Consider the following 22,209-nt stretch of genomic DNA (forward strand, 5'->3'; position numbering starts at 1 on the left):
CTCTGGTGGTTCACATCATGGCTGCTATGATGAGCATTCAGAGGGCTGAGAGTTCAGCTTGTTGCGCTCTGTGGAGTTTTAAGTTTTAAGGGTGAAATTGGCTTTTGCAAAGGCAGTATAAAACCTGGTGCTTTCTTCATGGTCAGTTATAGATCTGTGCTGCTAATAATCAATGTTCCACCTTAATTTTAGAACAACACTTCAGGGCAAAGCTACCATGGGGACATTGCACAAAGTTTCATCTTTATACAAGGAAAATGAGAAGGTGTTTTCGGCACAAATGAAAGACACGCAAATTCTGAAATTCAGAACGGTCCACTTTCTTTTCTTTTTGTTTTACCCTCTGCTTCAAACATTCTGGAGATGTGGTCTAATTTAGGAAGATTGATTTCCAAAAGAAACCATGTACTTTCTGGGTACATTTCTCAATTGATTTCAAAATTGCAAAAAAAGAAAATAAACACCTCCTGCCTGGTCGTAATGAGATTACTGAGCTTCACCGGTATCTGTTTTCCTTATCTTGTGCGCTCAGCTCACAGCCTAAGCGAGGAGCCCAAGTGTTGGCAGGAGAGCTTCTGGGCTTGGCTTGTTCCACCCGCTTTGAGTATTAGCCATAAGGCCTCTACATGGATTCGTCTAAGGGGAGGAAAAGTTAGCTAAAACCATAAAGATAATTAATCTTTGTTTGAAATGATATTTTCCTTTCTGCTGCCATTTGTCACGCGGAAGCATTAAAAAACCCTCTCACTGAAGTGGAAGCCGGAAATGCTATAGAAGCAGCTGGAAAATATTCCCTCCCCTTTCTTCCTCTCCATCCCCGTCCTCTCATCCTCTGTGAATTTGCCGCAGTTTCAAAGGCCCTCATCCAGTGCATCCTTCTATGGGATTGAAATCCTTCTATGGCATTGAAATCCTCTGTTGTCTAAGATGAAGCCTAGAGACACGACACAAGGGCACCAGACAGCCATGAGCAGAAGGGACTAAGCTCCATGCCCCTTCAAGTGTGGGTATTGTCCCTTCACAATTGTTAGGATGACAGATTCCTCATAATCAACGAGGCCGTGATGGTGAGGGTTCCTCTCCCCCTCTTCTCGCACCAAGGTCTCTTTGATTTTTCATTCTTGTATTCCAATGAGTTCTTTACATCTGGTGAGGGCTTGGCTTAATTAGATATTTAAATGATTTTGAGCAATGCTGTTTCTTTAACTCCTAACTGCGACAAACACGTATGAAACATACTGTTGGCGGCATTTAATCAACAGCAGTCGATTTATCATTTTCACAGTTTTAGTGAGCCGTTATGAATCACTGAAATCGCAGGTATTGTAGACGCAGCGTTGTGGCACTATCATTAACAAATACACCGTGCACAGAGGGATGACTTGGTAATTGAGTGGGACTAATAAGAATACATCATTTAGCTGCGTGTGACAAACTGTGCCTCCAAACACAAGCGTGGAAAATTCACGTTTTGCTTAATAAATAAATTACACAGCCGATGTATTATACATAATTTGTGTCCTCGTGGATTTGAGTGATATATAATGCCTGGTCCAAGTCATTTATTTATTAAGACTAAGTATATATATATTGCAGGAGGGGAATTTTAAACTCCAGGGTAGGGTCTGCCTAGGTAGCTGTAGCAACCACTGAGTTTGATTGGGCAGTAAATGAGCTGCGCTCGGGGACCAGAAACCTGGAGCACTGCGTCATTGCTACCAGCTCTCGTGTGTTTGCGAGCTTCGGTTCTGTCTGTTTATGGGCGAGGAGGAGTGGCAGTCTGAAACTTCCCTGGCAAGGTTAGATACCCAATTTTCCAAGATGAGAGCAATAAAAATATCCTTAAGAATATGTGAGGGAAAAGAAATCTGAAAATCCGTCAGTTCGTCATATCAAACACATTTTGGGAATGCTAAACTGCGAAAGCTGAGCAATTTGTTTTCTGGAAGATTGACAGGAGCAGGGCACTGGGACATGGGTGTTTCCAGACAGAACGAATGCAGCTGAGACAGTGACCTGGGAAGACCATTTTCCTGGTCTGTGTAATTTAGGATTCAGAATTTGACTGTAATCGTGGCGTTGACCTACACTAGTATTCATACTCAGATTCCTTGTGTGGGGGGGGTGTAACTTCTAGTTTTCAGCGTGACCTCAGTATTTGGCGGAGGCCTTGCATGTCTCTCTAGTTTGGGTTATCTTTACGTCAGTATCTGGGAATTTAATCACAGATGCCCGCGACTCTGAAGAATGGGCCCTGGGCTCTCATGTAAAATTCAGTGACTTTTCACTAAGGAACTGGACCCCCAAATAAATGAGTAAATAATCAATAAATGCATGAAAACAATCAACAAACAAACAAAATCCATCAAAACCCCTCAAAACCCTTCATGGGAGGTTTGAAGGAATTGTTGCGGGCTGCTTCTCTTCTGATTCAACCCGAGTCCTTTTTCCGTCATTTACTGCCGCCCGCTGTGTAGCTCTTGCTGGACCCACCTGGGTGACCTGCCCTGGTGTGGTAACGTTCTCCCAGCAGAGCCCTTGCTGCCATTTCTGGATTGGGCCGCGTCTCTGACCACGCAGTCACCTGAGGATCCCTTCAGGGTGAGTGTGCAGAGACTGGCTCCTATGGAGGCTTCCTCTTCCCATCTGCTGAAGCACCGTCTACAGCCTCTATTACCACTCCTGTTTGCCTGTCCCTCTTTCTAACTGACGAGCTCTATCCGGCCCAGACGCTGGCCGTCCAGATAAGCGGTGCGGGCTGGCTATAGTCTGCTCTGCTGTGCAGGAACAGTCCCTTTCTGACTGGGGCTGAAGCGCAAATCCAGCCCCATGGAGTCCCGTGAGGCCTCCCCAAAGAAGCCATCACAGCCTGCACTGGTGCCGCCACCCAGGGTCCACCTCAGCCACTTCACAGGGCAGTGTCCTACCGACACCATTCTGCCTCTCTGCTGCCCTTGCCAGAGTAACTCCTTGAAAAGCTGTCTCCATTTCCTCTCCTCCACGTCTCACTTCAATCCATTTGTCCCCACCGACCCATTGAAACGGCTCTTTCCAAGATGACTTGCTAAATCCAATGTTTGGTTCTTGGATTACTTCCCACTCAAGCTGGCAGCAGTTTTAACTCGGTTGATAACGTCCTTCTCTTTGAACCAATTCTGGCATCACCCCCTCTTGTTCTCTTTCTACCCGACTCCGGACTTCCCTCTGCTAGATACTCCTCGTTTTCCTAACTCCTGGCAGTAGGAATGCCCAGGGCTCCGTTGTAGGACCTCTGTGTAGATATGCTCATCTGATTCAGGCAGATATTCCATTCTATGGCTGTAAACATCATTTGTGGTGATATCTTCCAAGCTACTATCTCTATTCCAGATTCGTAGACCCAATGGCCCACTTGGTCTCTCCACTTGAATGCCTAATTTGCACTTAGAATTTAATGTGTCCCAAACTGAACTCTTTATTTTGGGGGGAAGATTAGCCCTGAGCTAATATCTGCTGCCAATCCTCCTCTTTTTGCTCAGGAGGAAGACTGGCCCTGAGCTAACATCCATGCCCATCTTTCTCTACTTCATATGTGGGACGCCTGCCACAGCATGGCTTGCTGAGTGGTGCCATGTCTGCACCTGGGATCTGAACCCTGGGCTGCCGAAGTGGAACATGCGAACTTAACTGCTGCACCACTGGGCCGGCCCCATCAAACTGAATTCTTGATCTCCCTCTAAAAATCTGCTTTCCTTCCCTTGTTATCCATTTCAGTAAAAAGTAACTTCAATTTTCCAGTTTCTTAGGACCCAAACCTTGAAATTATCCTAACTCCTTTCTTTCACTCACCACGTTCAAATCTATGGGAAATCCTTTAAACTCTGCTTCAAGTACATCTTTAAAATCTAATCACTTCTCCGTGGTCGGGCTTTCAAAATGGTGGCATGAAAACTTCCATAAATCCACCCATTCATAAAAGCAACAAAAATACTGGCAAAATTATCAACAGCATTGTGTTTTAGAACTCTGGAAATTGATCGAAGACTTACAACAATCTGAAAAGCATTTATTCAAGAAAAACTACTGAACTTTGGTAGGAACAGCTGGGTTGTGGTGTTTTAACTTGGCTCACTCCCACGTCCTCTCTTCAGCTCTTCAGCAGCCTCGTAAACTAACAGTCTTCAAACCATAACATCCCAGAAGACCGACAGCCTCACAGTTACTGAGAGAGAAGCATAGGTTTGGATCTTCTCAAAAAGACCCATCCACAAGGTATTGTCGCTAATCCATCTGACTCAGAGCTCCCTGGAAAAGCCCCCGCTCACAGGGCGTAGTCCTTATTTGACTTCCTTATTTGACACTAATCCATCTGACTCAGAGCTCCATAGGAAGAATTCCATCTCTGGGGCATTTGTCAAAAATAATTAGCTGCAATTTTTTTAGCCTCACACCTAGCTAAAGTTGCAATACTAGTTGAGACAAACAAAAGCATGGCCAAAAAACTTAAAAGAAATATCTGGGGAACAAGATGTCCATGGGGGTTTTGAAGAGCTCTGGCACATTCCTGCAGGTTTCCAAGGCCGTGTGCATGCACAGGGCTGTGCATGCGCTTGGGAAAGACCTGAAGAAGTCCCCAGTGACTCACCTCTGGTTGACCTTGAGACCCTGCATAAGCAGGCAGTGAAGGCTAAGGCAGACTTGTAAATGGCCTGAGCATTGAAGAAGTGGAAGGGCTCCGAAGATTGCTGGCTCAGGCATTTCAGGAAATCACTGACCAGTCATTAGCTGACTACTAAGCTAAACAAGCAGAGACTTCAATAGTCACCCATGACACCCAGGGAATTAAGACGGTATAGAATTAAACAAACAGCTTCAACAACAAGCCCTCGGAAGGAGACATGGTCAGGTTTCCAGAGTTGCTGTCGTCTATTACCTGAAATGTCCAGTTTTCAACAAAATATTATGGGACACACAAAGAAACAGGCAAGTTTGACTCAGACACAGGCAAAAAAGCAGCCAATGGAAAGTGCCCCTGAGGGGGCCCAGATGTTGAACTTATTAGACAAAGACTTCCAATCAGCTAATATAAACACATTGACAGCATTGAAGTCAAGTCACTTCTCTCCTTCTGGTGCTACTACCCTACAACCGCATGTGACCTGGACTGTTGCAGCTGCCCGCTAACGCGCTCCCTGTTTCACGAGTGCTCCGCAGAGTCTGCTCTCCGTGCAGCAGCACCAGAGAGCCTTTAAGCACAGAAGTCAGGTCCTATCTTTCCTTCCAACTGCTTGCATCCCACTCACGCTGAAAATCACAGCACAGGGGGCCCCAGCACTGTGTTCCCAGATGCCCCTCTGTCCTCACTGCTGTGACTTTCCTCTGTCCTTCCTGTTTCTCCAGCATGCCAGCCTCCTGCTCTTCCTGGTCAACAAATCTGCTTCTGCCCCAGGGCCTTGCTCTTCCCTCTGCCTCAAATCCCGTCACCAGATGGTCTTGTTGGTAGTTCTTGCTCTTCCTTCAGGTCTCAGATTAATCATCGCCTTTGCAGACGTGACTCCCTTGACTACCCTTTATAAAATAGCACCCGCAACACCACCACATTTGTTAAATAGTTCATTAGTTCTTTCGTTCCCTTCCTTTTACGATCCAATGTCAGTTACATACCTGCTTCATAGTGGTACTCCATAAATATGTGTGAACGAATGAATAGAGGCCAGCATTGTTTAATGGTTATACTGGGTGTGCAATTTTGTTAGGAATGTTAATTATGGAGGCCTTGTGGTCACCACGTGATGCTCCTTTGTGCTCGGTGGCAGAAAGTTGCAAAATGTCCCTCTTTTGCCACTTTTGAAACATCCAGATCAAAGATTTAATATTATGTTCTTAAAGCGGAAAAGGCTGAAGTGCCTGGGGTTTATGTAACGGCAGTTCTTTGATTCTAGTTGATTGCTCAGAATACCACTTCTACATCTCCTGATCTGTCTCCTCGGGCGCTTGAGATGCATCGTCTCCTAGACTTGATTTAGGTAACTTGAGATTTTCAAACCACAATGTCCTACGTAAATTAACCAGATGTCTAGAATGATTGGGGCCCAGGATGTCATCAGTGGTAGGACCACCTTGTCCATGCACGGAGTACGAGCTGCAGGAGTCCAGGGGGTGCCATGCACAACCCATGGAGCTGTAAGTGGAAGTCCTGGTTGGTGTTGTAGACTTCAGATATTAGAAAGAAAATAAGACTCTGGAAAGATAAATAGCAAACATTTTCCCTTCTGCTACTTTTGATAGAGGTGTGCTATTAAGGTGGAAGATGGATGGAATTGAGAGAAGACTTAAGTTTTCAATAAACATTCATTCAACAAACATCTATGGCAATCACTATATGCTCTCCAGGCACTGTGCTAGGTACTGGACATATAATGGTGAGGTCCCTGCCATCTTGGAGCATGCAGCCTGGTGGGGAGTAGAGATACCAGGCAAATCGTTATAGAGATAAGCATATGATCATAATTCTAAAAAAGAATTCTATAAAAAGAAAAACTGCAGAGGACTAAGAAAGTGCAAGAAGAACTGTCATTTTTGTCCTCGTGGAGAGGTAAAGTAAGGCCTCTGGGAGAGAGTAGTAATTACCCTAAGACTTGAGGGATGAAGAAATTAATCGCAAGAGGAATGGGGCAGGTGTCTCAGTCAGAGGGAATGGTGGAAACAAAGACTTCCAGGCAGGCCTGGAAATGGAAAGAAGGCCAGTGTGACTGTGGCTTCATGAAGGGAGGGAGATGAGGCTGGAGAGGCGAGCAGGGGCCAGGACCTATGGAGCCGGGAGACCATGCTAAGGATCTTGAATTTAACTGTAAGAGCAATGCAAAACCACCGAATGATTCAAACCAGGGAGGGCTGTAATGCAGTTTGTGGTTCCTAAGATCACACTGTCTGTCTGCAGAGATCAGATGGGCAGAGGCGAGGAGGGGTGCAGGGCCCCTGGGTAGCTGCGGGAGGAGTCTTGGGGAGGAATTACCTGAGGCTTGCGCGATGCAGTGGCCATGGCAACGGAGAGAGGGATCGTTTCTAAAATGCATGTCTAGAATCCGTTTCAGAGTAGAAAGGAGAGGACTTGCTCATAGGCTGGATCTGAGGGTGAGGGGGTATTAGGGTCCCTGGGCTGTTCTAATAGACTAACGCAAACCAGGTGGGGGAAAACAGAAACTTAATCCCTCACAATTCAGGAGGCCAGAATCCCCAGTCAAGTGGTCGGCAGGATTGGTTCCTTCTGAGAGCTCTAGGGGAGGAGCCGTCCTTGCCTCTCTCCTGGCTTCTGGTGGCTCCTGGGGTTCCTTGGCTGTGACACCACCACTCCAGTCTCTGCCTTGGTTTTACATGGCCTTCTCTTGGGTGAGTCTCTGTGTCCTCTCCTCTTCTTGTCAGGACACCAGCCATTGAATTTAGGGCCCACCCTAATCCAGTGTGACCTCATCTCAATCCTTAACTAATCACATCTAGAAAGACCCCATAAGATCACATTCTGAGGTTTTGGGTGGACACAAATTTTTGGAGGACGTTATTCAACCCACTACAGAGGGTGAGGGAAGTTCCCAGGATGACTACTGGATCTTCAGGCAGATGGCGGTGCTCTCATGTATGGAACTGAGATCCTGGAGCAGAGCTTGCGTGAGAGTTCGAGACCCATGTTAGTGAGGTTAGGGCAAGACACTGAAGCACCTGAGATGGACAGTCAAGTGTCCTCTTGGATCTGCAGATCTGAGTGGTTTAGGCTACAGATGAAAAATTTTTTTTACTTTTTATTGAGATTATGATAGTGTACAACCTTGTGAAATTTCAGTTGTACATTATTATTTGTCATTCATATTGTGGGTGAACCACTTCACCCTTTGTGCTTACCCCGAACCCCTCCCCCCCTTCCCCTGGTAACCACTAATCTATTCCCTTTGTCCACGTGTTTAACTTCCACATATGAGTGGAGTCATACAGAGATTGTCTTTCTCTATCTGGTTTATTTCACTTAACATAATATCCTCCAGATCCATCCATGTTGTTGTGAATGGGACAATTTTATCCTTTTTCATGGTTGAGTAGTATTCCATTGTATATATATATACCCTATCTTCTTTATCCAATCATCAGTTGATGGGCACTTGGGTTGCTTCCGCATCTTGGCTATTGTGAGTAATGATGCAATGAACATAGGGGTGCACAGGTCTTTTTGAATTGCTGATTTCAAGTTCTTTGGATAGAGACCCAGTAGTAGGATGGCTGGGTCGTATGGTATTTCTATTTTTAATTTTTTGAGAAATCTCCATATGTTTCCCATAGTGGCTGCACCAGTTTGCATTCCCACCAACAGAGTATGAGGTTTCTTTTTTCTCCACAACCTCTCCAACATTTGTTATTTTTTGTCTTGGTTATTTTAGCCATTCTAACAGGTATAAGGTGATATCTTAATGGAGTTTTGATTTGTGTTTCCCTGATTATCAGTGATGATGAGCATCTTTTCATGTGCCTGTTGGCCATCTGTATATCTTCTTTGGAGAAATGTCTGTTCGTGTCTCCTGCCCATTTTTTGATCAGGTTGTTTGATTTTTTGTTGGTGAGCTGTGTGAGTTCTTTACAGATTATGGTGATTAACTCTTGTTGGATATGTGATTTGCAAATATTTTTTCCCAATTGGTTGGTTGTGTTTTTGTTTCAATCCTGTTTTCCCTTGCCTTGCAGAAGCTCTTTAGTCTGATGGAGTTCCATTTGTTTATTCTTTCTATTGTTTCCCTTGTCTGAGAAGACATAGTGTCCAAAAAGATCCTTTTAAGACTGATGTCAAAGAGTGTACTGCCTATGTTTTCTTCTGGAAGTCTTATGGTTTCAGGTCTTACTTTTAAGTCTTTCATCCATTTTGAGTTTATTTTTGTGAATGGTGTAAAAGAATGGTTGATTTTCTTTCTTTTACATGTGGCTGTCCAGTTTTCCCAACATCATTTGTTGAAGAGACTTTCTTTTCTCCATTGTGTGTTGTCAGCTCCTTTGTCGAAGATTAGCTGTCCATAGATATGTGGTTTTATTTCTGGGCTTTCAATTCTGTTCCATTGATCCATGTGCCTGTTTTTGTACCAGTACCATGCTGTTTTGATTACTATAGCTTTGTAGTATGTTTTGAAGTCAGAGATTGTGATGCCTCCAGCTTTGTTCTTTTTTCTCAGGATTGCTTTAGCAATTCGGGGTTAAAGATGAACTTTTAGCAGAGGTGATATAAAGATGGTGCCTGTAGCCACAGGAGTAGATGAGTTTACTCAGGGCGAGAAGAGACAATACAGTCTCAGGATTTTCAGCATCTTTAAGAATGTTCGCTTATTTGAGGAAAATCAGAACAGGGTCCAGCATTTCCCATATTTTTCTGAATGTCAAGAAGTCAATACAATTTTTCAAGTTAATGTACTGTTCTAGATGTCACTGGGGTTCTGAGAGCCACATGACTCCTGATGCTGATACAAACTGGCTGGTATGTCAGAAACAGAAGCTTGTTGTGGGTCCAAAAGGTGACATATTCCCAGGGTGGGTCCTCTAAAGCTCTATGTTGGGACTGGAGTCTCTGGACAGTGGTAGTTTCTTTGTTCAGGGAGCATGTGGTTACTTGGGTGTAGACAGAGGGTGGAGGCATTCGGAAGCCCCAGCTGATCCCCTGAAATTCTGAGTCTAGACATGCATCATCCTGGCTTTTCCAACTTCTGCAACTGACTGACCTTCCCCAGCCTCAGGCTCCTCATCTGCAGCTGAGAAGACACTCATGGCTCCTAATCCACAGGTGGAATGGGATAATGCAGAGGAAGTACACATCACAGGCCCAGAGCACAGCAAGAGCCACCAACATGCCTTTTGGAAAAAGAAGTTGAGAAAGAAAGTGAGAGATAAAACATGAGACCAAATACTGTGTTTGAGCAAATCAACGGATCTCTGTTAAAATAAAAAGAGCAAGACTCCTTACTTTTGGGAACTGTGGCAACCTCCCAGGTGTAAAGAAGGACTGGTGGGTGTGGAGCTTGTCCACGGTGAGAGATGGGCTGGAGCCAGGGAGGTGTCTCCCTCACTGCCGTGCCACATCTGGGGAAGAAGGATAGATTGGGGGCGAAGTCGTGGGTTGAGAATGTGTGCTCTTATTGCAGAAGCATTCAATATCATAATTTCCAAGCTTTTTGAGTACATTAGGGTATGGGCCCATCCTATTCAAAATTCCCATGGCCCAGAGTAGCGTGTAAGGCCTCAGTGTGGTTTCTCTTGGGAGTAAGGTACTGGGGAGATTGTTGGGACCTATTACACTGTGTTCCCTGCAAAGACCTACTGAGGCCAGAGGGGCCGCGTGCACAGGGATTTATGTTGCAAAGCCTCCAGTCAAGGGGCACAAGACGACAGAACAGAAAAGGCCCATCAGATCCTTAAATAGGACCATGCCAACCTCACAGAGGAGGGTGGGAAGATTCCCAAGAAACAGTGGATGCAGAAGGCATCCTGTGAATGACCGTGCATCCTCCCTTCTCCAGTGTGGACTGCCCATGGGTGCCAACGCATCCTCAGCATGTCGACGTCAATATAAACATGAAAAACACCCACTAAAGCTTATCAGCAAAAAAAACCACCCTTGACACAGTCTAGGTTGATTTCTTATGATTCAGTCATTAACCATCTAAAAGCCTGGGCAGGAATTTCAGGCCTTCCATGATTTTATTTTATTTTTTTGCTGTCATCTCTGATCCCCTTTCACTAAGCCTGTGTTAACAGGACTGAAAGATAAAGAGTAAACACAGAGACTTCTTGGCCCCTGGGGCCATTGAGATAAATTTAATAATTTAAATTGACCTGGGGGCTTGTGCATGGAATAATCCTCCACCTGGAAGACCCTGTGGGTCTCAGCTCATTGTGGAGTCCGTGTCCCGTCAGTGTGAAAGTGCTAACACGCCTCTCTCACACTCACTGGTCACAGCTGTCTCTCTCATACCCAATAAGCAGAGACAATGATTATATTATTCATAAGATCTTTCTACCTGAAGTGATAACTCAGCTTTAGTTATTATTTCCTAATCTTTTTTTTAAACTGGCACCTTTCTTCATAGCCCTAGGAACAGCCTTAATTTTTATATTAAAAATTTTCTTTTCCACACCTTTAGCTATTGTTGATCTTTGAAAAATTAATATAATAGAATAAACAGTGGGAATTTAAAAGTGAGAACCCAGATCCCTTTGTAAATAAATAGAAGCAAGCATGGTGAGAGCCATAAGCCAAAAATCTTCTGGGTCGCCTCTGTGAACCTTTTTTTTTGTTGTTGTTGTTACAAATCCCTCTGAAAAATTGATGCGAGCTGCAGACCCTGTCCTCAAATAGTGGGCATATTCACAAAGGCTTAGAATTCAGTGTTTAGTTTAGTGGTGTGGAAGCCCTTTTGGAGTCCAAGGGCCCCTGGCAAAGGGCCCCTTTTGCAGTAGGACTCTTTCCTATAGTGACAGAAGCGACGTTGGGGTGAAATAATCGACAGATGTTCTCCGCTGTGCTCATCTGCTCATTCCAATGGGCGTTGTCCTGACAAAAGTCCTTTGCCCGAAGGATTTCGCTCAGAATTCTTCCTCAAGGTCTCTGAGGCTGTTGAATAGAGCGTAGGTCTTTTCTGAAGTTTAAATACAGTTGGGCTATTAGAATTTTCTGATATTGGGAAGGGATTAGTGCTTCCGGGAGAAGCAGTCAGCACCACAGAGTTAGATATCTTCCACAGGTTTGCTGTGTTTTATTCCTTAAGGGTCTGGAATAAGGTGGTCTTGCTCATGGAGTAGAGGAGCTGAACCACCTGAGCTATTGTCCTGACTTGTTTCTCGCCACCTCGAATTAGCCTTGATACCTCTCACAGGGTCTTCCTTACACAGGAATGGGATGTGTTGGTTTCCACACTCCTTTCTAGTTCTCTTGTGATGTCAGGATAGTCCCTCCAAAGCTTTGTTCCCTTCAAGAAGGCTTCTTTTTCTTGCCCACCGATTCCCTTCTGTTTTCTTAGTCAGGAGGCGTGTTCCTGCAGAGTCTGTGGTGCTAAGTGAAGCCTTTGTAAACCCTCACACACACCTGGAATGCCAATAGAGTCACCTGCTCTGATTCTGAATGGTGGCCTAAGGACCCCACATACCGCGTTAGTGGACATCCCACCATATTTCAAATCCTCAGGAATTCGTCCAAAGGAGTGACTCTGCCTTCCTCACCTGAGCAGAGAGAGAACTGGGGTTCTGAGCGCTTTTTCCTGCACACCACCCCCTGATGATGTGCGGCCCTCCCATTCCAAGCTGAGGCTGGCCCTAGCTGCAAGAATGCCTCTCGCCCACAATCCCGCGAGGGCTGTGCTTCTCTGAAGGAGGATGGTCCCTTGCTCTCAGTGATAAGCTCAGCTCTGTGCAGGGGCTCCCAATGTTGCAGATCTTGGGCTCAGCATCTTCACTGTCATACACAGATGTAATGCATGACACCTGTTGGGCCCAAGCCAACCAGGGCAGGAGAGGTTGTGTGGGCCACACCCTGGAGCCAGGGACCTGTTCATTGTCCCTCCCTGAGAACCCACAGGCATGGGTCAGATATTTGTTTTGTTGCTAACCCTGTCAAACACAATGTCTGAGGTTGCACCTTTTCTACGGAAAATGAGCACGTTCTATGGAGAGAGGACCACCTTCATTCCTTCCAGGGGAGCCTGTGGCCTCCTCTGAGTCGGGGGCTCCGTGTTACTAAGATCATCTAACAACCGAGAGAGCATCTCCAAGAGATTCAGGCCATCATTCTTATTCTTTCTTGGGTGGTGGAGGGCTGGTGGAGAGTTCCAAGATGATTGGCTTCCTCCTCTCCTTCTAGCGGACTAAGTACTTCATCTCTTTGGGGCGCCTCTGTCCGTCAATGTTGTGGTGAGTCTTTGAGGATGCCCTGCAGCATCCTTCTGGGGTAGGATCAACATCAACTAGAAAAGCCTGAAGCTCAGTGCCTGTGAGCATGCGACAACATCTCCGTGACCAACAGAGTGTCACTGGTGCAGTCTAATTGAGCAAGAACTTATTGAGTGTTTAACCCCTAGGTTCACTGTGAGAGTTAAAGAGAAAAATGCATACAATGCTTAGCAGAGTACCTGATGCACACTCGGTACTCAATAAAAATTAGCTATTATTCTTGTTCACTATTACTTTGATTGTAGAAGATATCATTTTAGTTCTGAGAGGAATAAAGATAAGGTGATTAATAAATTTGCATTAAGAAGGAGTTAGTTCTAGCATGGTTGGTTGTGGTTTTGGAACAATTTTATCTCTTTTCCAATGATTGTAAATTTCGATGTTGAAACTACCAAAGTGCAAAGATACCAATAGGACTAATACATTGATCCATCTGTCTAGCATTCGGCACCACATTAGGATCAAGGGACATAAAAAAGTAATGAATTCCAAAATGACATTTACAAGGAAAACCAACTAAAAACTTAGCAAATTAAAGCTCAGTGGATGCAGGTGCAAGTCAGCTCACCTGTCACAGGAGAACAAACTATAAATGCAAAATGGTCACACTGCACGTGTGATTTAGGAGAAGAACTAGAGGCCACAGTATTCCAGAAGTTCAGGATTGAGTTTAAAGATTGTTGGGCAGAAAGGAAGATGTGATGCTACTATTTACTTATCAAGTTCCAACGGAGACCATGGAAGAACCTTAATATTAAACCTAAATGTTTAGGTATAAGTCAGCGTTAGGTCATCTGTTTAGTTTTACAGAGGGGCTCTAACTTGCCACTGTATGTGGAAATAGAAATTGGGACCGGTAGCCTTGTCCTCAAAGCTGATAAACCAACTTTCAGTTACTGTCTCTTTAGATAAGGGTGACTATTTAGCTGAGGAAAATTCAGAGAATCCAGGTGTTACAGACAGCGACAGTGGAGAACTGACCTGGGGGGTTTTTCTTTGCTTTTTGCTTAAAGGAACGGAGGAAAGAGTGTTTTGTTGTTGATGACTTACCAGCTCAACGATTAGCATGTCCAACATTTGGCTCTGTTCTCCAGATAAAGCCGTTAGTTTTTAATCATCCACAGGATGCACAAAAAATGAACCTGGAAAATATGGGAGCCAAAAGGTAGGTCTGGGACATTTGTTTCTGTTTCTTGGTCATACGAAATTATTTTATAACATCAACAAAAAAAAATCAATGCCATTTTCATCTGAGGCTTATCCAGAGCCAACTCTGCCCTTCGAGAGACATCCCATCTTTTCTTTCCTGAGGAGCCGTAAATTCATATCTCATCATTGACCACATTATGCCCTATATCTCTATGTATTATTAGTGCATATTTTAGAGTGGTGGTAAGTATTGGCACATTTTATTATGCTGATAAACAATGTTGGCCTGCTAGGTAAAATGTGTTGTCAGCAGTGATTTCTCTCTTTTCTTCAGCATCTTTTAAATTTTATTCTGGGCTTCTAGAGATGAAACTTCAGGACATCAAATCATACAGGGGTCTGATTCTTTTCCTATGCCTTCCAAGTTGATGAGTTAAAAATGTAATGAAAGAGATTATTCATTATGCAGAAACATATTAAAAATGTTACAAATCACAGCCCTCTTCAAATATTTGGAGAACATATTCAACAGTTGTTAACGTTTAAAGTAAGCAACATCCTTCTCTAAAGACATGTCATTTTGATCCTTGATATTGAAGGAGCAACAACCTGAGAATGAGTTCCATTGACCAAGAGGCTTGGTCCCCCAAGTTGCTCACCTGTGACACAGAAGAGTAAAAGTCAACTGAATCATTGGAGCTAAGTTTCTCCACATTTCAACCATTGACAAAGATTTGAAGCTCTCTCTACGTTGTGGTGGATTTCACAATGCCAAAGTGATTTGTGGGGGAAACATGGTGAAAGCAGATAGAGTTTATAAATGTTGTGTTGACTGGAATACTTGGTCAAAATGGCATCTGCAACATCTTGAGATAGACTGATTTCTGAGTCTTTTAATTATGCCATTGGTTTGGGTGTACATTTTCCATTACATCTTTCTTTCTTTTTTTTATTTTTGTGAGGAAGATTGGCCCTAAACTAAAATCTGTTGCCAATCCTCCTCTTTTTGCTTGAGGAAGATTGTCCCTGAGCTAACATCTGTGCCAGTCTTCCTCTATTTTGTATGTGGGACGCCACCACAGCATGGCTTGACAAGTGGTGTGTAGGTCTGCACCCAAGATCCAAACCCGCGAACCCCAGGCCACCAAAATAGAGTGTGTGAACTTAACCACTATGCCACCAGGCTGGCCCCTCTATTACATCTTTTGTTCACGATAAAATGATTATGGAAGCATGACATGGCTTTCTGGGTTTCCAGGATAATTTTCTGTTAGGATGTTTGTAATTCTATGCAGTTTAGGGACAGTCTCAACTTGAGAGGTAAAATTGTGATACAATTTTATTTATTTATTGTTAATGGCTGCTAATCAGAGTGTTATCTTGAATCTATCTTTCTGATTGGGCTCCTGTGGCACATTTCAGTCTCATTCCATAATTTTTCAGTCACTTTCACCTATGAAAATGGTCTAATTCTGTTTTTTAATGCTTTTAGGGCAACACTGGTATACATACATACAAATATACACACACTTTGATACACACATACTATCATATGTTCATATAGCCATACAGAAGTAAGAGAGAAGGGAAATCTCTCCCTTATAGTGGAATGCCATCTAATAAATGTAGAAGGAATAAGGGAATTAGAAAATTATGGGTGATGCTAATACGAATGAGTGAAAGTTTGGTAAGAAATAGGATCTGCACATACTAACAAAGTAGTTTCCTACAAATTACTTATAAATTACAAAGGGAAAAATAATAACATGATAATACTGCAGCCTGGCAGACAGCAAGAGGTCCACTTGACATCATTCGCGTTGAGACAAAGCAGATCGCAGTGTCTGATGTGCTGCTCTAAGGGGGACTCGGCGTTGCTTCTGTACTCTTCCTGCTGATAAGGCATAATCTGATTTCATCATGAGGAAATATCGGATAAACCCAAATGGAGGGACTTTATACACAACAACCAGCCTACAATCTTCAAAAGGGTCAAGGTTAAGAAAGACAAGAAAGGCTGAGAAAGTCTAAGGTCAAGAAAAGAGAGGCTGAGACACTCCCCCAGTTTAAAGGAGACGGAAGGGATAGGACAACGAAATGCGGTGCATGATCCTGGAGTGGGTCCTGGGCTAGGAAAATCATGGCTCCAGGAGACACAACTGGGGCAATTATTAAAATGTGAATATGGGCTGTGGATTAGATTATAGTATTATGTCAATATTAAATTTCATAATTTTGATAATTTTACTGAGTTTATTTTTAAAAAGTCTTTGTCCTTAGAAAATATACAATAAAGTATTTAAAGGTAAAGAAGGAAAGTATCTCCAACTCATCTCCGTTGGTAGAGAAAAAAAAAAATATATATATATATATATATATACACAGAGAGAGAGATCAAATGGTCCATTGCCAAGTGCGAACAATTGGGGAATCAGACTAAAGGACGTGTAAGAGTTCCTTGTGTTATTCTTGAAACTGCTCTGTAAGTTGGAAATTATATTAAAATAAGATTAAAATATATTTTAAAGTTTTTACTCTCTTACAGTATTCAACATTTAAAACAATTGCTTTCTGCATGAGCGTTCTAACTCTTCACCCCGAGTCAGCGATGAGCAGTCACATTTGCTTCGTTTCTCTGAACACATCTGTTCTTTCGTTTACTCATCTTGACAGTAAAAATGGGGTTGAATGTGAGTTTTTAGTTTCAAAAATCGAACTGGGGTTACTCAAAGCCATGAGGATAGGATCAAATGACTTCTTTAATCATGAAGTTCTTGCCACAAAACCTTTTTGCAAGAGTTTCGTTTTCCAGCCCTTTATTGTATGATGACTGTGTTATTGTTTTAACTGCTCAGCTGCATATTGTCTGTCACATCTTTTAAGAAATATTTTAAAGATATTTCATTCAGTCCAAGTCCAGCTAAGTCTAACCTTCCTTTAATTTCCCTGCAGGATATTGGGGAGCTGGAAGGGTGTTAGAAGACTAACCTTTCAGCAGGAGCAAGTTGAAACATTAATGCTACATTTATCATTATTCCTTGAGAAGAATTTGGCCAATATGGTCCACACAGCTGTTCTTAAATGAGGAACTCTCTTGTTTCCTCAAACTTAAGACTATCTTAGTTTTGAAGGCCGTAAGATAATAATATTACTATTACACATGTGGAAATACATGGAACTTTCAAGGTGGCTTTGATTTGAACCATTCTGAAGAGTAAAATTGTGAATGGAATATCCTTAGACAAATGGTGACATAGATGTATGAGTCAGTTTTTGCTGTGGTAATGCTGCATAAGAAACAACCCCCCCCCCCCCCCATAAATCTTAGTGCCTTATAGCAGCAAGGTTTGTTTGTTGCCCATGTTACGTATCTGATGGCAGCTGACTCTGTTACCCTGTAGCTGTGTTCCAGGTTATGGGCAGATTTTGGGTCTGCTCTTATTCTGGGAAGCGGACTGAATGAGTATACTGTATCTCTTATGTGTTATTTTCTCATGACAGAATGTAGGAACAAGAGAGTAACAGTCATAAAATGCAATCAAATTTAAGCCTTCTGCTCAGTCTTGGAAACCATATTTGCTCACATCCCGTATGTCAAAGCATGTCATATCACCAAGCTCAAAGTTAATGGGGTAGGTAAACCCGCCAAGAGTGGGGAAGGATGTGATTATGAACAAATACTATCTAACAAAGTGGTCCAGATTTGAATTTGCCTCCCTCCAAGTTTTCCTCCAGGACATCCCTTGGTACCCCTTGGTACCTCACTATCTAGGATTTAGACCTCAGTGCCTCTTGTCAACTCAGGTGACTCTTCGGCTATTTCCATTTGTGTCTGCCTTCTAAATTCCATTTTCTATTGTGTAACATATGGCCTGTTCCTGCCATGACCAATTGCATTTCCTACCAGGCCAGGCCCTGCTGTTCTAGCCAACCCAGCTGAGATGCCAGATATATGAAGAAATAAGCCACCTGGACATCTTGTCCAGCTGAGTCTTCAAATGATGCACCCCGAGCCACTCTTTAGCTGCGCCTACATGAGAGACTGCAAATGAGAACTTCCCGGCTGACCCCAGTCAACACGCAGACCTGTTTTAAACGATAGGGTCGTCTGTTAAGCATCAATAGATACACTTAACAAGTGCTTTCACTGGCAGTCTCGGATTTGTCCTTTACAACATCCTAAGAGCTAAGATGGTAGATAACATTTGTTTATGTATCTGGAAGGTGAGCCTCAGAGAGATATGCCCAAGAACACACAGAATTTCATTTATCATTCTAGAGACTTCAGTATAAACAAGTTAGCACCAGAGCTTCTATAGACCACATTCTAGGGAAAATTCTGGAATCTAGTATTTAGGTTTTAATAAATATTGAATGAAATATGGTCTGTTTAGCTAACCCAGAAGAAATAATGGGATGCTTAAGAAATGTCTGTGGTGTCAGTTGCCAGGGCAAACCAGCAGATGGCTGGGAGTCTCTTTACCATTACTCCCCGGGTCACCAAAGTTCCCAGTTCTTTTACGTGTGCCTTCTGACAGTGAAGTCACCTTGTTTCCATCTTGTCTGCTTCTCAGCCACTGAGCGATTTGATTGCAGAACTTTGATTTTCTCCAGACAAATTTTCGCATAAATTTTTGATCACAGAATTATAGAAAACAGGGAACTATTTCTTCATAGCAGTCTCGCCTGGTTTACACGACTATCTCAAACGTTCCTTGTACTCTACCCTGTGGCTTTCGCTGACTGCCTCACTGAGATGTGACTTCCCACGTTTAAGACCTCCCATCCCGGTCTCCACCTCTTGCTTTTTTCCCCAGGCACAGAGACAGTATTAGTTAAAAAACACTTAGTGCTGATTGTTTATAAAGCCTTTTACCATCTCAGTCAAGAATGAAAATATGCTGTAGATATTCCCCAACTCTGCTAACTTTTAGCAAATAAATTACACTATGTAATCTTTTATTATTAAAAATCCCCATATTATTGTTCTAATATTAACACTTCAATTGATTTGAATCAAAGGCCTGAACTAATTAGGTTTTATATCTGAATTATAGCATAAAATGTATGAAAAAAGGAAACAAGTCTGACATATTTGTATAAAAACAATACCAAACTCCCACGGATGTTTGGAAATTACATTTATCTGCCTCCTATGTCTGAATTTTTTCCTCAAAGAATTGTTCAAATCTAAATGACATTGTCAGTGTAGAATTCTTAGTAATCAACAGGATTCATTTATACTCACTTATTTAAAAAGGCGCAAAGATATATGCACATTTTAGAAAGATTTTCAGTAACATAGGTTGAAAAAATAAGCTTTTCAGGATAAAATTTAAGTTAATGGATGCATTCACTTAACTGGAATTGTTGGTGTTTCTTAACTTTCTAGTTAATTGAGATTTTGAGTTACGTCTGTGTTCTCAACCTTCGGTGCAGATGAGAATCATTGATGTGAGCTCCAACCAGCCAATTCAGTGAGATCTCTTGGCATTTATTGAAAATGGAGTCCAGAAAAATAAAGTAGATACACTTTTTCTTATTATTCCCACTGAGTACAGCTCAAACTCCAGACACTATATATACAACAAACAAGGGAAGACTCTAGAATGTGGTGAATAGAGGAAAGCAACTCAGGACCTCAGGACCTAAAAATCTGCAGAGTGATGAGGCCCTGGGCTTTCTCTTTGGCTAATGTATCCCAGACTGGGTGTGGCAGAAGATGGAAACCCAGAAATGCCAGTGGGTGCAGACAAAAGCCTGTTCTCTCTCACCGAAGGACCAGGAAAGGGCAGCCTAGCAGGACAGACAATGTTCAGACAATCACTGCTTTACTCCATCTAAACATGGTAGGAAAAGCTGTGGCTCTCCCCACGCACATGAGCCCTTGGCAAAGGCCAAGTGGGGAACCTAGACTTCTAACCTTGCTAGACTATAACAAGGCTGCTGCCCCCCTCCTGGCTGATGGTGTTGACACAGGAAGCCTAGTGGAGAGTCAGGATTTCACTATAACCCAGCGGTGAAGACTCCTCCAGCCCCCTAGAGAAGACTATGTGGAGAGGACTGGCTTCTGCCCTTCCCTGCCAGGCTGATGCGAGAGAAGGCCTAGTGGGGAGCAGAGCGCCTAACTCCCCCGAGTGGTAACAAGAGTCCACCCTGGGTGTCAACAGAGACCAAACGGAGAACACGGACTTCCATCCCCACCTGGCAGCATGAGGTGGCACTCCCTTTCTCTGCTGGAGCTGGGTCAGAGTAGACCTATTAAATAGAACATTTAAATAAGATACAGGGTCACATAACTTGATACCCAATATGTCCAGGTTGCAGTAAAAAGTTTCTCATCACATCAAGAAACAGGGAAATTTCAAATTGCATGAGAAAGAACAGATGCTGATACTAAGATGACAAAGATGTTGGGGTTATCTCACCAAAGACTTCAAAATATTCATCATAAAAGTGCTTCAGTAAACAATCACAAACACACTTGAAATAAACAAAAAAATAAAAAGTCTCGTGAGTGAAATAGAAAGCCTTGACAGATATGAGCCTAGAAGATGTGAGGATAATTTTAGACCTGAAAAGTACAATTACTGAGATAGAGCAAAGAATCAGGAAACTTGAAAATAAAATAGGTACAACCCAATCTAAACAAGAGGGAGAAAACAGCTGAACAGAACCTTAGGGGCATGTGGGGCTGAATCAAAAGCTCTAAACTTTGTGTCATCTGAGTCTCGGAAGGAGAGGAGAAAGGGAGTGGGCCTGAAGAAGTAATTGAAGAAATAATGGCCAAAAATTCTCCAAATTTTGCAAAGGCATAAAACTAGGGGTTCAGGAAGTGGAGTGAACCCTAAACAGTATAAACTAAAAGAAATCTATACCAAGACAAAGCATAGATCAACTTCTGAAAACTAAGGAAAGAAATCTTGAAGTAGCAAGAGTGAAATGACATCTCACCTGCAGGGGGAAACAAGTCAAATGACAGCAGACTTCTCATCAGAAATCATGGAGGCCAAGATGGTGTGCCTCCTCTCAAATCTGCAAAATAGTAAAACTTACAGAAGCAGAAAATAGAGTGGTGGTTGTCAGGGGATGTGGCTGGGGGTGAAATGGAGAATTGTTATTCAATGAGTATGAATTTTCAGTTATACGAGATGAATAAGTTCTAGAGATCTGTTGTACACATAGTGTCTATAGTTAACAATACTGGATTATATACTTAAAAATTTAAGAAGGTAGGTCTCATGTTGAGTATTACTATCACACTAAAAAAACAAAGGGACACAGGAAGCTTTTGGAGGTGATGGATATGTTTGTTATCTTCATTATGGTGATGGTATCATGGGTATATGCATATGTCCAAACTCATCAAATGGCACCACATTGTTTAAGTGCTGGAAGAAAAGAACTCTCAACTCATTCTATATCCAGCAAAAATATCCTTCAGGAATGAATAAGAAATCAAAACAGTTTAAGATGGGGGAAAACTAAAAGAATTTGTCATCAGCATACTTACCCTAATAAAAAGTGGCTAAATAAAATTCTCAGAACAGAAAGGAAATGGTAAAAGAAGGAATCTTAAAATATCAGGAAAGTAAAAAGAGCAACAGAAAGAGCAAAAAATATGTGTAAATACAATAGACTTTCTTCTTCTCTTGAGTTTTCAAATTGTTTGAGTGAAGCAAAAATTATAACACTCTCCAATGTGGTTCTCAATGTATACAGAGGAAATATTTAAGATAATTATAATTATACAATTATAATCATTATAAATGAGAGCAAATAAAGAGACCTAAAGGGTTATATCTTTCTACACTTCACTCAAACTAGTAAAGTGATGACACCAGTAGATTTTGATGAGTCATGTATGTATAATGTTATGCCAATCACTAAAAAAGCTATACAAAAATATACATTCAAAAACACTATAAATAAATAAAAATAGATTTCTAAAAAATGTTCAAGTAATCCATAGGAAGGTAGGAAAAATAAACCGAAAAAACTCCCACAAAAAAAAAGAAGAAACAAATAGAAAACAAAAAATAAAATGGTAGACGTAAGCCCTAACATATCAATAATTACATTAAATATAAATGGTCTACGTACAACAATGAGAAG

This window comes from Equus asinus, chromosome 7 (genome assembly GCF_041296235.1).
Source record: "Equus asinus isolate D_3611 breed Donkey chromosome 7, EquAss-T2T_v2, whole genome shotgun sequence".
NCBI classification, from domain to species: Eukaryota; Metazoa; Chordata; class Mammalia; order Perissodactyla; family Equidae; genus Equus; species Equus asinus.